Source organism: Macaca thibetana, chromosome X, assembly GCF_024542745.1.
Source record: "Macaca thibetana thibetana isolate TM-01 chromosome X, ASM2454274v1, whole genome shotgun sequence".
Lineage (NCBI taxonomy): Eukaryota > Metazoa > Chordata > Mammalia > Primates > Cercopithecidae > Macaca > Macaca thibetana.
In genome coordinates, this window is record NC_065598.1 from 15,488,099 (window position 1) to 15,502,601 (window position 14,503).

At 41.3% G+C, this 14,503-nt stretch overlaps 1 protein-coding gene across 1 annotated transcript in view; it reads right to left on the reverse strand.

Moving 5' to 3' along the window:
• Window positions 1–7,846, reverse strand: part of AP1S2 (adaptor related protein complex 1 subunit sigma 2) — a 68,931-nt gene extending 61,085 nt beyond the window's left edge. Inside the window, exon 1 of the mRNA XM_050777670.1 lies at window positions 7,843–7,846. The gene's annotated coding sequence lies outside the window, so the exon portion shown is untranslated. The remainder of the gene's footprint in view (window positions 1–7,842) is intronic.
• Between the last annotated feature and the right edge of the window lie 6,657 nt (window positions 7,847–14,503).

The following is a 14,503-nucleotide window of genomic DNA, read 5'->3' on the forward strand; positions in this document are numbered from 1 at the left end:
GGGCTTCCACAGTAGCTGCAACTGGAACTCAGGGTCAAGGGCATATAGGGCAGGGCATTTGTGGTGGGTGCTAAGAAGTCAGCTACCATATACAGCTCAGAAGCAAAGCTAGGAGCAGATTTCTGGGATCTGATTTGTGCAGCCTATCTCGGGCCCAGGTCTAACATAAACAGTTTGCATGAGTGCAGCATCCCAGGTGAAATTACCTTGAGTTCCTCTAATACTGTGTGTTGGTGCCACGATTTGCTATTTTTAGATGTCAGGATTGAAGTGCTGTTCAGCCTCTGCTACGTTTTATGAAATTTATTGATACAGCTTGAGAGGCAGCACATCCTAGTATGATTTGTTCTGACCTTGGGTTTTCATTAGAATCATCCACAAGGCTTTGAAGGAAAATTCTAACGCCTGGGTCACATTCATTTAAAGTAGGATCTCTAGGGTGGGGCCAAAGTCTTGGTTGTGTGTGTTTTAACCCTTCAGATGATTCTTATGTGCAGCCTGAAATGACTGCACATAAGAATGAAGATAACAAAGAAAGCATAACTTCGGAACAACCTTGAAATCAGATGGCCTTGAGTGTAGATTTCCAACTTTCTGTGAGTAGCATACATTCTCTGGGGCTCAGTTTCCTTATTTGTAAAGCAGGGATATTATATCTATGTAACAGATTTATTTGAGAATTAAATGAATTAAATGAATGCTGAAAAAAGTTACTGTCATGCCAGGCACACAGTTGGCACCTAATAAATGTCAGTTCTCACCTTCCCAGCGTTGGCCAACTTGCTCAGAAAAGTACTACTGTGTCTCTGTACTTTGGAAAATGAAAATTAAGTTTTCACATGTAGGTGGAAAGGACACAGTTGTAAGAACAAATGGAGGAGGGCAGGATAGGATTGTTACTCTGGTAGGAGTTAACGAAAGAGAATATAACAAGAGAAAAAACAACTAGTTGAAAATGAAAACAAGAAACCCACTAACTGGATGAAATACAATTGGGCAAAGGCTTCATCTGGAAGGAATTTTAGGTTGGCATGACGGTCAGTCACCGTCAGAGATTAGTGGATACTGTGAAGTCAGGCTTTACCCTCATGGAGTATCTATATGGAGTTTATGTCCTAATTGGAAATACCTTCAAGTGCAGGTAAAATGTTTACAGGGAGCTTTTATAACACTCTATGTTAGGCTAAGTACCCTCCTCTGGGTTTATTAGACTACCTCTCAATTAGCATTTAATATTATATTTAAAGTAACTATGTATTGACTAGTAGACGGTGAGTTTCTTTTGGGAAGAACTGTGTTTATTCATCAACAATATCTGGTACACAAGTAGAAGTTCGTCAATTATCAACCTAAGCCAAAACAGAGGCTGGGTCATTGTGGTAGACCTTGAGGTTGCCTCTGCCAGCAAGTGACGGCCTTAATCCCTTCCTTTTATTTCATGCATGCTAAATTTGTCCAGTTAGAGGAGATTTCAGGGGAAACAAAATTCTACACGCATTTTGCTTCCATAAAGAATGTGAGTCCTACTGTTAGGGTGGCTTTTGTCAAAAAGATAAGAGATAGCAAGTGTTGGTGAAGGTGTGAAGAAAAAGAGACCCTTGTACACTGTTGGTGGGAATGTAGATTGGTACAGCCACTGTGGAAAACAGTATGGAGATTCCTAAAGAAATTAAAAATATAACTACCATATGACCCAGCAAACTCTCTTCTGGGCATACACTCAAAGGAAATGAAATCAGCATTTCATTTCCTTTCATACAAGGTATCAGCAAGATACCTTGTAAAGATATCTGCACTCCCATGTTTATTCCAGCATTATTCCCAATAGCCAAGATATGGAAACAACTTCAGTGTCCATCAGCAGATGACTGGATAAAGAAAATGTGGTACATATATACAATAGAGTATTATTCAGCCGTATAAAAGGAGATTCTGCCGTTTTCCACAACATAGATGAGCCCCGAGGACGTTATGCTAAGTGAAATAAACTAAGTACAGAAAGAAAAATATCACACGATCTCACTTACATGTAGAATCTTTTTTTTTAAAAAAGAGGAATTTATAGAAAGAGAGTAGAACAGTGGTTACTAGGTGTGGGGGAAATGAGAAGATGTAGGTTAAAAGGCACACAGTTACAGGTATGTAGAAAAAACAGGTCTAGAGATTTAATGTACGACATGAGGACTATAGTTAATAACATTGTATTGTGTACTGGAAATTTGCCAAAAGCATAGATTTTAGGTGCTCTTACCATCAAAAAAGAAAAGAGAAAATGAAAGGAAGAAAAGTAACTATATGACAATTTACTTGACTGTAGTAATCACTTCACCATATGTATCAAAACATCATGTTGTAACAGTTAGATGAAGAAATAAGATCTAGTGTTGGGCAGCACAGTAGGGTGCCTATAGTTAACAATAAAGTATTGTATATTTCAAAATAACTAGAAGAATAGATTTGGAATGTTACCAACAAGAAGAAATGATAAAGGCTTAAGGTGATGGATACCCCAATTACCCAGATTCGATCATTACCCATTGTATGCTTGTATCAAAATATCACATGTACCCCATAAATATGTACAACTATTACATATCTGAAAAAATCAAAAATAAAAAATCATGTTGTACAACTTAAAGGTATAAAATTAAAAAATTGAAATCATGCTAATCTTTAGTAGACAGTATTACGTGGGAAGGCAGAGGAAAGAGTCACACATAAATGGAGATAGGGCCCCTACTACTGGACTTTATCAGTTATGTGAGCCAATTTTGTTTGAGTCGGGTTTTCTGTACCTTACAATCCAAAGTTCCCATATGGATATGGTTATATATAGTCATATGTTACACAAAAGTATAGTGAATGCATTCACTTTAGATAAGCAGGATGATGATTAAATTTCTGAGCATGAATAGTTGCATTAGTTGGAATTTTCTGAAGCAGATGACAAAGCAAGGAAAAAAGACATTAAGTGAAAAGGGATTTATTGGAAGGATCTTGGGATAACTTATTATGTGTCTGTCTCAGCAGGACAGTGATATGGAAAGATGCCCATAGACACAATTAAAGGAATATGTTTTCTGTGATAGCAAAAGATACAGAAATTTAACTGTATCCAACAGCCTCACAAAGCAGGCGATGATGCAGCTTGCATCCTGGATTCTTCAGAGATCTCTTTAAGGAAGGTGAGCACAGACTGAGAATTTTGCTGGGTCGAAGAAGCTCTCACCTTCCTCTTCTCTTGGGATCTTTCTCTCTTAGCTCCTTCAATCATACCAAAGAGCCTGGCTACCTGCTTGCCTACTCACCAGTTTAAGAAATGGAAGCAAAACAATGTTCAGCACATTTTTCCTGTTTACCACAAGACTGGTGACATCAAAAGTTAATTTAAGGTCGATACACTTGCTTTTGCCTGTAGTATCAGCTACTTGGGAGGCAGACGTGGAAGGATCATTTGAGCCCAGGACGTTGAGATTGCGGTGAACTATTGTATTAGTTTGTTCTTGCATTGCTATAAACAAATACCTGAGACTGGGTCATTTGTAAAGAAAGGAGGTTTAATTGGCTCACAGTTCTGCAGGCTGTACAGGAAGCATGATTCTGGCATCTGTTTGGCTTCTGGGGAGGTCTCAGAAAACTTATAATCATGGCAGAAGGAGAAGGGGGAGCTGACACTTCACATGGCTGGGAACAGGAGGAAAAGAGAGATGGGGGAGGTGCCACACACTTGTAAACAACCAGATCTCGCAAGAACTCACTATTGCCAAGACAGTACGAAGGGGGATGGTGTTAAACCATGAGAAACAGAAACCACTCCCATGATCCAATCACCTCCCACCAGGCCCCACCTCCAACATTGGTGATTACAATTCAACATGAGATTTGGGTAGGGACAGACACACAACCAAACCATTTCAGCTATCATTGCACCGCTGCACTCCAGCCTGGGCAACAGAATGAGACCCTGTGTATCAGTTTGTTATCGAATTGCTATAAAGAAATACCTGAGAATGGGTAATTTGTAAAGAAAAGAGGTTTAATTAGCTCATGGTTCTGTAGGTTGTGCAGGAAGCATAGCGGCTTCTGCGTCTAGGGGGGCCTCAGGAAGCTTCCAATCATAGTGAAAGGCAAAGGGGAAGCGAGCCATCTTGCATGGTGGCAGCAGGAAGAAGAGCGAGAAGGGGAGGTGCCACACACTTTTAAACAACCGGATCTCATGAGAACTGTACCACAAGACAGCACCAAGGGGATGGTGCTAAACTATTCATGAAGGATTCACCCCCATGATCCAATCACCTCCCACCAGGCCCCACTTCCGACATTTGGGTTTACAATTTGACATGAAATTTGGGTCGGGACACAGATCCAAACAATATCACCCTGCCTCTTAAAAAAAAAAGGTTAATTTACCACCAGTTCCTGGGTCTGAGCCTTCAGGCCTGCCCGAAGTCCATTCCAGGCTCCCAGAATAAAGGATAGGCTCAACGAACTGAGTCTTGAGGAAGCAAGAAACAAGGCCACCTTGGGAACCTCAGGGACAAGATAGGAATCTTCCTGTCATCAAGATTCTACTTGTCTCCTGTATCTGCTTCTCTTTGCAGGTTTCAACTAAAATGTTGAAACCTTGGTTGTTATGCAGCTTCAAGGGCTCACATTCTCCTCGCATAAACACCTGAAAAGAAATGATTCTCTTAACATCTAGGGCAGGCCTCCGACAGAGCAGACTTGGGTCATGCATCCTCTCTTATGAATTGGATTAAAGTGGGGGTGCGAAGTGGAGGAGTGGTGATGAGGGTTGGGGAACGGGTATTATGATTAGCTGCCATTAAAACCACACAGTTGGAGCAGTGAGGACACATCCTCCAAGAGAAAGAGTGAGTCCTTCTCAGAAAATGGGGTGGTAACTATGTAAAATAAGTAGTACCACAACAGTAAGTAGTAAACTTTCAAAATCCAAATAACCTTCACCACTGACAGCACTCATCCTGTTCAGGAAGAGATGTCATCCCTCAGCAACTCATTTCTTTAAAAATGGTGACTGACAGGGTTGTTTTTCTAATCATGTTCATGACAAATATTGCTCTGCTCCTGTCCCTTCAGGAAAACATTAAAGGTTGGGCACGGTGGCTTATTCCTGTAATGTCAGCATTTTGGGAGGTCAAGGAGGACAGATTGCTTGAGCCCAGGAGTTTGAGACCAGCATGGGCAACACGGTGAAACGCCATCTCTACAAAACAAAAAACAAAAAACAAAAATTAGCTGGGTATGGTGGTGTGCACCTGTATTCCCAGCAACTCAGAAGGCTGAGGTGAGAGGATTGAGCCCAGGAGGTTGAGACTGCAGTGATCTGTGACTGTGCCACTGCACTCCAGCATGGGTAATAGAGTGAGATTGTGTCAAGAAAAGAAAGAAAGAAAGAAAGAAAGAAAGAAAGAAAGAAAGAAAGAAAGAAAGAAAGAAAGAAAGAAAGAAAGAAAGAAAGAAAGAAAGAAAGAAGGAAAGAAGGAAAGAAGGAAAGAAGGAAAGAAGGAAAGAAGGAAAGAAGGAAAGAAGGAAAGAAGGAAGGAAGGAAGGAAGGAAGGAAAAAGAAAAGAAAAGAAAAGAAAAGAGAAACAAATAAATGAACAGAAGGTGATTGTATGGTTATATTCCTATGAAATGTCTAGAAGAGGCAAGTTCACAGAGACAGGAGGTAGATTCGCGGTTGCCAGAAGCTGGGGATCTAGGAGACCAGGGGGCAGGGGTGTGATAGCTAAAGGATATAGTGTTTCTTTTTGAGGAGGTGAAAATATTCTAAAATTGTGGTGACGCTTGCTTAGTCTGTTTGTGCTGCTATAACAGAATACCACAGACTGGATAAGTTATAAATAACATAAATCAATTTTCTCACAGTTCTGGAGGTGGGGAAGTCCAAGATCAAGGTGCCAGCACGTTCAGTTGTCTGGTGAGGGCTTCTTCCTCCAGAGGAGAGGATCGCTGTGTCTTCATATGGGGGAAGGCAGGGGGGCAAGAGAACCAAAGGCTCCATGAAGCCTGTTTTACAAGGGTCTTAATCCCATTCATGAGGGAGGACCCCTCAGGGCCTAATCACCGCTTAGAGGTCCCACCAGGTAATCCTGTCACATTGCCCATTAAGTTTCAAAACCTGAATTTTGGAGGGGACACAATCAAACCATAGCAACTGTACAACTTAGTGGATATACTAAAAACCATTGAACTGTACACTTTACATTGATGAATTGCAGGATATGTGAATTATCTCTCAAAAAAGCTGTTAAAAAAAGGATAGGGGGCTGAATGGTTTCCTTGAAAAGAAGCTTAAAAACTGGAAAAAATAAGAAAAGCAGACAAATATCCGTTCAGCAAACCAGACATAAAACTGAAGATGGTGGGAACAAGGTCATTTTTTTTGACTCAGAGCTATTCCAAGTGTAAGCCCCTCATCAGCAGCTGTCTCCTGGGAGCTTATTAGAAAAGCAAATTCTTGAGTCTTACCCCAAACTGCTAAATCAGGATCTCTGAGTATCACTAAAGTTTAGGAAGCACAAATTTAACTCATTGTTGTTTTTAATAAACAATAACTCCTTCCCTAACATTGTGCAAGGTATTGTTGGAAGTGCTCTTCAAACCACAAACTGCAGGCCAAACAAGATGTAAAAGAAGCAAAAACTGATTTTTAAAAATGTCACTTGGATAATGGAACTTTAACACTGTACTTTGCAGATAATGATTCCAACATAGCTGGGCTTATTAACAACCAATGGTTAACAACCAACTTGCATCAAAGGTGGTTTATTTGCTGGAAGCTGCTGAAGCAGTTAACCAGACTGATGTGCCTTGAAGCTGCAAGTATTTCCTACATGACCTGCAGGAAAGATCCTGCTATCATTTTTCCCCAACAAAGATGCTGAAATTGGTGTGAATGCAATGAAAAGCTGAGATGCAGGTGGAAATTCATAGATAGTTTTGTCATCTTGAAAGCCAATTATTTGCTCCAATGCCACATTTCCAGATCCAAGGTTTGGGGACAAATTTATCTCTAGTGATCATGTAAAGCATTGTAACTGTAGCACACATTTCAGAAATAAAAAGAAGGAGCAAGAAAAACAATCTTAAGGTTGCTCCTGAAAATATTCAGAAATTATCTTCCTTGAGCGCTACACAAAGCTTGGTTGGTGAGTCTGCTTCACTGAAATTGCACTGTCACCATCAACTTAACCTTTTAGTTGGGAAAGTAAATGTTGACCTTGGTAAGTGACTATGAGGAAGGAAACTTAATAAATCTGTGGCAACATCACTAGCAGCACAATCTATGCTGGCAGTGCTGGCCAAACCCATTATGCACTTTTTCTAATTTCAGTTGAAAGAGAATGTTTCGTTTGGTACAGAATTGCGAATGTGTGGTTCGGTGGATGAAAGAGCCACCCAGCAGTGACTCAAGCTGATATTCTTGTAGCTACAGTAAAATGGCATACTTTAAAAAATGATGATGATAGCTCTCCATAATAAAATTGTAATATTTTACAATGAAGCTTTATGTACGGATGTTCATTCTAGCATGAATATTTGGTTCTGGCCTTGGCTTGGGCCATTGGGCATGTAGCTACAATGTGCATTTTGTGCACCCCTGGTTTACAATGGACAAAACTTAAAATTAACAATGGATATGCAGGTTCTTAAAACGATTCTTTGGCCCCTTCTGCAACTCAGCATCAGCTTCTTGTTTCCTTGTTCAGGTCTCTCTCTTTGCTGCTGCTTCTCTGGTTTGTCTCTCTCAGGAGCCAAACACAAATTCCTTCCCTTAAGGAGCAATTTGTCCCTCTGTCACCTCAGTTAGTGCCTTCCCCCGCACCCCCCCCACCGCCCCATAACTAAGGCCTATACTAAGTACTGAATCCTAGAGGAACACCTTCCTCAGACACTTACAGAAACAAAAATTTATACTGGCAAATGTGTATAGTATACATAATATACATGCAAACAATACAAGATACTGAATATTAAACTAAATAAAAATTTCCAATGGGTGGAAATGAGGGATGTATAGGAACTCTCTATACTATCTTTTACATATATAAATAAATATACTAGTATTTTTATATGGTTTGGCTATTACTATCATTATAATTTTTGATATTCAAGTTGTCCCATATTTTTGCCAGTGAGAACACTCCCAGATTGACTTCTGTGTTCTTTTTTTTAACCCATTTATGCTGGAGGCTGCAAATTTTTTTTGTGAAAAGTCAGACCTTGGCAATGACCTTGAGCAGTAGGATACACATAACTCCCACAGGTTTAGCGTTCCAATAATGGAACACTAGGCTTAAATGGGTTAAACATTGTCGTAAAGCTGGGTGCGGTAGCTCACACCTGTAATCCTAGCACTTTGGGAGGCCGAGGTGGGAGGATTGCTTGAGCTCAGGAGTTTGAAACCAGCCTGGGCAACACAGTGAGACCTCGTCTCTACAAAAAATTAGTTGGGCTTGGTGGCGCAGCTGCTTGGGAGGCTGAAGTAGGAGGATTTCTTAAGCCTGGGAAATCAAGCCTGCAGTGAGCTGTGATTGCACCACTGCACTCCAGCCTGGGCAACAGAGTAAGACCCTGTCTCAAAAAATTGTGGTAAAAAACACATAGCACTACATTTACCATCTCTTACCATTTTTAAGTGTATGATTCTGTAGTATTAAGTATACTCGCATAGTTGTGCAATAGATCTCTGGAACTTTTATTTTATTTTATTTTATTTTATTTTATTTCATTTTATTTTTGAGATGGAGTCTTGCTCTGTCACCAGGCTGGAGTGCAGTGGTGTGATCTCAGCTTGCTACAACCTCCACCTTCTGGGTTCAAGCGATTCTCCTGCCTCAGCCTCCCTAGTAGCTGGGACTACAGGTGTGTGCCACCACACCCAGCTAAGTTTTGTATTTTTAGTAGAGACAGGGTTTCACCATGTTGGCCAGGATGGTCTCGATCTCCTGACCTTGTGATCTGCCTGCCTCAGCCTCCCAAAGTGCTGGGATTACAGGCGTGAGCCACCACATCTGGCTTAGAACTTTTTCATTTGGAAAAACTGAATCCATATACCCATTAAACACTACTTCCCCCTCCCTATCCCTGCTTCCCCAGCCCTTGGCAGCCACCTTTCTGTTTTCTGTTCCATGATTTTGATGACTTTAGCTATTTCATATCAGTGGAATCATACAGTATTTGTCTTTTTGTTGCTGGCTTATTTTGCTTAGCATAATGTCCTTGAGGTTCATCCATGTTGTAACACATGTCAATATTTCCTTTCTTTTTAAGGCTGCATAGTATTCCACTGCATGGGTATACCACATTTTTTAAATCCATTCTTCCATCAATGTGTTGCTTCTACCTCTTGGCTATTGTGAATAATGCTGTAATGAACATGGGTGTGCCAATAATGTCTTGGAGATCCTGCTTTGAATTCTTTTTGATATATACTCAGAAATGGAATTGCTAGATCATATGGTAATTCTATTTTTTAATTTTTTTGAGAAATCTGCATAGAGTTTTCCATAGCGACTACACCAGTCTCTCTATACTATCTTTACAATTTTTCTGCAAATCTAAAATTATTCCAAAATATTTTCTAAGTTTATTTAAAAAATAGAAGAGGCTGGGCATGGTGGCTAATGCCTGTAATCCCAGTGCTTTGGGAGGTTGAGGATTTCTTGAGCCAAGTAGTTCAAGGCTGCAGTGAACTATAATCTTATCACTGTAGAGACTGCACTGCTGCAGAGAGGTATGATCCACTCTGTGCCTGGGTGACAGAGTAAGGCCCTGTCTTTAAGAAAAAACAAAAACAAAATTACAACACATTGTTATTAACTTTAGTCACCATGTTGTACAATTGATCTCTTGAACTTATTCCTCTTGTCTAGCTGAAACTTTGTACCCTTTGACAAACATCACCCCAATATCCCTCTCCCTCTGCCTCTCATAACCACTATTCTACTCTCTGTTTCTATGAGTTCAACTTTTTTAGATTCTACATATAAGTGAAATCATGAAGTATTTGTCTTTCTGTGCCTGGCTTATTTCACTTAACATAATGTCCTCCAGTTGTGATGCCAACTTAATATAATTTCATGTTGTTGAAAATGACAGAATTTCATTCTTTTTTAAGGTTGAATATTATTCCATTTTGTATATATACCACGTTTTCTTTATCTATTCATCCTAAGTTGATGGATACTTTGTTGATTCCTTATCTTGCCTATTGTGAATAAAGCTGCATTGAAGAAAATCATTTTAATGTATCCTCACAATATCCAGTGTAGAAGACATGCAGCAAAGAGGACTCTGATATTCTGCTGGCAAGGATGTGAATTTGTAAACCCGTTTGGAAAACAATTTGGCATCATCTAGAGAAGTGAAAATGCACATAACCCGTGGCCTTACTTCTACACTCTAAAGAAACTCTGGTCTCTGTGCACTAGGAAACATAAAAAATGTCCACCATGGCATTATTCAAAATAGCAGTAAACTAGAGACAACCCAACAGTCCACTGATAGAATAAATGGATAAATAAATGGTGATATATTTACACAGTGGAATACTGTAAAAAAGTGATCATGATTGAACTAGAGTTTCACCCATCAATAAGGATGAATGCCATAAATATACTCTTGAATAAAGAGTCACAGAATGTATAAATTGAAAACATATACAGTATATATACAACATTTAAAAGCAAGCAACTTTTCAAGTATTCTTTATAGTCTTTTTAAAAAATGATATTTATTTGTTTGTTTATTTATTTATTTTTGAGACAGAGTCTCTTACTCCGTTGCCCAGGCTGGAGTGCGTTGGCCTCATCACAGCTCACTGCAGCCTCAACCTCCTGGGCTCAAGCAATCCTCCAACCTCAGCCTCCCGAGTAGCTGGGACTACAGGGGAATGCCACCATGTCCAGCTAATTTTAGTATTTTTTGTAGAGACAAGGTTTTGCCACATTGTCCAGGCTGGTCTTGAACTCCTGAGCTCAAGTGACCTGTCAGCTTTGGCCTCCCAAAATGTTGTGATTACAGGCATGAGTCAACACACCTGGCCTAAATAAGTATTCTTTAGGAATACATATATATGTTCTAAAGCTATTAAGAAAATGAATACACCAGGCATGGTGGCTCATGCCTGTAATCCCAGCACTTTGGGAGGCCAAGGCAGGAGAATCCCTTGAGCACAGGAGTTTGAGACCAGCCTGGGCAACATATGGAGATCATATCTTGTAAAAAAAAAAAAAAAAAAAAAAAAGAAAGAAAAGAAAAAGGAAAAGAAAATGAGTAATAAAAAGAGAATAATTCACAAAATTCAAGATTTTCAAGATAGCAGTTACTGCTGGGGATGAGTGGGATGCCATGGGGACCCTAAAACCATTGGTAACATATTATTTCTTGGATTGAGTGGTGGACACAGATATTTGTTTTATTAATTTGTATACCTTGTGTATTAGTTTGTTCTCATGCTGCTGATAAATACATACCTGAGACTGGGCAATTTACAAAAGAAAGAGGTTTAATGGACTTACAGTTCCACGTGGCTGGGGAGGCCTCACAATTATGGTGGAAGGCCAGGAAGAACAAGTCACGTCTTACATCAGTGGTGGCAGGCAGAGAGAGCTTGTGCAGGGAATCTCCCCCTTATAAAACCATCAGATCTCGTGAGACTTATTCACTACCATGAGAACAGCATGGGAAAGACCTGCCCCCATGATTCAGTTACCTCCCACCAGTTCCCTCCCACACCATGTAGGAATTCAGGTTGAGATTTAGGTCAGGACCCAGCCAAACCATATCATTCCATCCCTGGCCCCTCCCAAATCTCATGTCTTTACATTTCAAAACCAATTATGCCTTCCCAACGGTACCCCAAACTCTTAATTCATTTCAGAATAAACTCAAAAGTCCACAGTCCAAAGTCTCATCTGAGACAAGGCAAATCCCTTCTGTCTATGAGCCTGTAAAATCAAAAGCGAGTTAGTTACTTCCTAGACACAATGGGGGTACAGGTATTGGATAAATACAGTCATTCCAAGTGGGAGAAATTGGCCAAAATGAAGGGGCTACAGGCCCCATGCACGTCTGAAATCCAGTGAGGCAGTCAAATCTTAAAGCTCCAAAATGATCTTCTTTGACTCCATGTCTCATATCTAGGTCACACTGATGCAAGAGGTGGGTTCCCATGGTCTTGGGCAGCTCCACCCCTGTGGCTTTGCAGGGTACAGCCTCCCTCCTGGCTGATTTCATGGGCTGGCATTGAGTGTCTGTGGCTTTTCCAGGCACATGGTGCAAGCTGGCAGTGGATCTACCATCCTGGGGTCTGGAGGACAGTAGCCCTCATCTCACAGCTCTACTTGGCAGTGCCCCAGTAGAAACTCTGTGTGGGGGCTCTGGCCCTACATTTTCCTTCTGCACTGCCCTAGCAGAGGTTCTCCTTGAGGGTCCTGCCCCTGCAGAAAACTTCTGCCTGGACATCCAGGCATTTCCATACATCCTCTAAAATCTAGGCAGAGGTTCCCAAACCCCAGTTTTTTACTTCTGTGCACTCACAGGCTCAATACCATGTGGAAGCTGCCAAGACTTGGGGCTTCCACCCTCTGAAGCCACAGCCTGAGCTCTATATTGGCCCCTTTCAGCCATGGCTGGACTGGCTGGCATGCAGGGCACCAAGTCTTCAGGCTACACACAGCATGGGGGCTGAGCTGGCCCATGAAACCACTTTTCCTTGTAGGCCTCCAGGCCTGTGATGGGAGGGGCTGCCATGAAGACCTCTGATATGCCCTGGAGACATTTTTTCCATTGTCTTGGGGATTAACATTCAGCTCCTTGCTACTTATGCAAATTTCTGCAGCCAGCTTGAATCTCTCCTCAGAAAATGGGATTTTCTTTTCTATAGCATTGACAGGCTGCAAATTTTCTGAACTTTTATGCTCTGCTTCCCTTATAAAACTGAATGCCTTTAACAGCATCCAAGTCACCTCTTGAATGCTTTGCTGCTTAGAAATTTCTTCCACCAGATCCTCTAAATCATCTCTCTCAAGTCCAGAGTTCCACAAATCTGTAGGGCAGGGACAAAATGCCAGCAGTCTCTTTGCTAAAACATAACAAGAGTCACCTTTGCTCCAGTTCCCAACACTTTCCTCATTTCCATCTGAGACCACCTCAGCCTGGACTTTATTGTCCATATCACTGTTAGCATTTTGGGCAAAGCCATTCAACAAGTCTCTAGGAAGTTCCAAAGTTTTCCTGTCTTCTTCTGAGCTCTCCAAACTGTTCCAACCCCTGCCTGTTACCCAGTTCCAAAGTCATTTCCACATTTTCTGGTATCTACAGCAGTGCCTTACTCTACTGGTACCAATTTACTGTATTAGTCTGTTCTCATGCTGCTGACAAAGACACACCCGAGACTGGGCAGTTTACAAAAGAAAGAGGTTTAATGGACTTACAGTTCCACGTGGCTGGGGAGGCCTCACAATCATGGTGGAAGGCAAGGAGGAGCGAGTCACATCTTACATGGATAGCAGCAGGCAAAGAGAGAGAGCTTGTGCAGGGAATTTCTCCCTTATAAAACAATCAGATCTCATGAGACTTATTCACGACCATGACAGCAGCACAGGAAAGACCTGCCCCCATGATTCAATTACCTCCCACTAGGTCCCTCCCACAACACGTGGGAATTACATTTGAGATTTGGATGGGGACACAGCCAAAACATATCACCTTATATGTGTAATATAATCTTCTAATTGTATGAAGTAATTCATGGTAGTTTTGGTTTTTGTTTCATTTATTCATCTGAGACAGTCTCTTGCTCTGTCATTCAGGCTGCAGTGCAGTGGTGTGATTGCTCCTTACTGCCGCCTGGACACCCCAGGCTCAAGAAATCCTCCCACCTCAGCCTCCCAAGTAGCTGGGACTACAGGTGCACACCATCATGCCCAGCTAATTCTTGTATTTTTTGTAGAGATGGGGTCTTGCCATGTTGCCCAGGTTGGTCTGGAACTCCCAGGTTCAAGCAATCTACTCATCTCAGCCTCCCGAAGTACTGGGATTACAGGTGTGAGCCACTGCACATGGCTCATTTTGTTTTTATAAATATTATTATCATCATTATTATTATTTTTGAGATGGAGTCCCTCTCTGTCACCTCTGTTGGAGTACAGTGGTGCAATCTCAGCTCACTGCAACCTCCATCTCCTGGGTTCAAGCACTTCTTTTGGCTCAGCCTCCTGAGTAACTGGGATTACAGGCACACACCACCATGCCCAGCTAATTTTTTTATATTTTTAGTAGCGACGGGGTTTTGCCATGTTGGCCAGGCTGGTCTTGAACTCCTGACCTCAGGTGATCCACCTGCCTCAGCCTCCCAAAGTGCTGGGATTACAGGCATGAGCCACTGCGCCCTGCCATAAATATTATTTTTAATTCAGTTTTGTTCACTATTTACTGGCTGTTGATATGCCCTTGTAAATTACTCTGATTT